We start from the raw sequence: 1,975 nt of genomic DNA, 5'->3' as shown, positions 1-1,975 counted from the left end.
ACGGGGGACGGGACGGGACTGTGATACGCAAGACATGGCCTCTGTCCTCCCAGAGCCTGCAGTCTAGTGGGGGGCCGGGCCAGAGAGCAGCAACCGAGATGTAAGGCGATTAAACCTGCGGTGACACCCGACCCAGAGGGCGCAGGAAGGCTTCTTGGAAAAGTGATGTCCAGGCTGAGACTTGGAGGATGCTTGAGAGTTAGCCTCGAGTTGTGTGTGCGCACCTGCATGTGTGAACATGCGTGTGTGTATGCATACGGAGCACCCCAGGCGGAGGGAACAGCACGTGCAGAGCCTGGAGGCATGGTGTGTGGACATCACTGAAGGAGACTGTGGTGGGAGAGGGCTGAGCCAGCTCCCACAGGGCTGTGGAAGGTGGTGAGGAATCTGAAATTGCCCTTGAGGGCAGGGGGGAGCCACTGAAGGGTGTTAAGAGGTTCTGGTGGGGCCAAGGGACTCCTACCATGGGGCCTTCATTTTCTCCTCTGCTCTGGCCCATAAGACTCGGGCCATCTTGTCCATGGCCCATCCTGGTTGGCCTCCTAGGTGTCTGGTGTTCCCGTGGAGGGGGCCTGGGAAGCAGCCTGGACCCTGGGAATTTCCCCCCTCCCACTCCTACCCCAGGGCCCTCGGCAAACCCACTTCTCAGAAATAAGCCAGGGAGTGCGGACTGACCAGAACTGTGTGGTCAGGTTAGTTTCTTATCAATCACATCACAACGTTAAGTGGGTTGGTGGCTGGTTACTGTCCTAGAAACCCAAAGAACCTCCGGCAAAGGCAGAGGGATGCAAGGCGGTCCCTGAAGGGTGCTGGGAGTTTGGGTTTGGGGTTCAACCTGACAGTGGGCTACGTTTCTGGAGCACAGACAGGTGAGATGGCCTGTGAGATGGAGAAGAGGGTACAGGGGCTATCCTGAGGATTGTTCAGGGTGTGGGGGAGGGAGGGGTGCCCCAAGGAGGAGCCCCCCCATGGGCAACGCTGCAGTGGAAAGAGCTCAGGGCTGGGAGGCCTTCACATCTGCTTGGGACGGAGGGGGAGACCCTTAGGTGGGTTTGGGAGCTGAGGCTGGGAAGGGTGTGCCAGGCGGAAGTAAACCAGGAAAGGCTCCCATGGAGGTGGGACATCTTGGGGTAGCGCAGACCAGGACTGTCTGTGGGGACAGCAGAGCCCTTTCCCCCCTCCTACTCCCCGACTCTGCCCTTCATTCTCCCCGTCCACAGCCCCCTCCCAGGTCCCTTCTGAGCTGTCTTGGGGTGGGGGGCATAGACCCCTGGGGTTGTAATGAACCCTAGAGGCTCCTGGACAACCTAGGCTCTGCCCACGATGGGCAAGGAGCCCAGGACTTCCATCGCCAAGGCTGGTGACCCCAAGCTGAGGACAAACGTGTGGGCATTGTGACGAGCTGGTTGGCACCCAGGAGCAGGTGAAAGTCCAGTGCCACGGCTCTGGACCCTGCCCTGGGCTGCTATGTTGGACATTCTGGCCTCCTGACGCTACGGTGCTGGGTGAGGGTGCAGGCCCCACTCCTGGAGAGACAATGCAGGCAAAGGAGGGCGCTGTGGGAAGAACCCCAACTTTGGAGTCACCTAGGCTTGGTTCAGAATTGAGACTGGCTGGAAGGCCTGAAGTCACTTAACCTCACTCAGTGCATCTTTTCTAAAAGGAGACTTGCAGTGGGAAGGTGCCAGGGAGGGCCTGCACAGGCCCTGTGTTCACAGGGACTTCCTCACCCAGATAGTTGGTGCCCACTGCCCTGCAGCAGCTCAGGCCCTGTCCGTGCCCACCTCCCAGGACAGGGCTGAGGGAGGCTCAGGCCTGCGCGCTCCAGGTCTCCCAGGGCAGACGTGTGGCTGACTGCACGGGGAGCCAACAGGGCCTCGAGGGGTGGAGGATGGGGGGCCCGTCCCACCCCCTCTTCCCCTCCCTCATTGCCAGGCCTCTCGGTTCCTGTCTTCTTGCCAGCTGGGTGCCGGGG

General features: G+C 60.7%; 1 protein-coding gene across 2 annotated transcripts in view; it reads left to right on the top strand.

The window, feature by feature from the left end:
• CPNE2 (copine II) overlaps nucleotides 1–1,975 on the top strand; it is a 45,358-nt gene that overhangs the window by 40,349 nt on the left and 3,034 nt on the right. The gene's annotated exons all lie outside the window — the stretch shown is intronic.

This window comes from Myotis brandtii, unplaced genomic scaffold, assembly GCF_000412655.1.
Source record: "Myotis brandtii unplaced genomic scaffold, ASM41265v1 scaffold411, whole genome shotgun sequence".
Classification (NCBI taxonomy): domain Eukaryota; kingdom Metazoa; phylum Chordata; class Mammalia; order Chiroptera; family Vespertilionidae; genus Myotis; species Myotis brandtii.
Note: the sequence above shows the minus strand (reverse complement) of the source record. Positions and strands in the feature narration are given on the sequence as shown.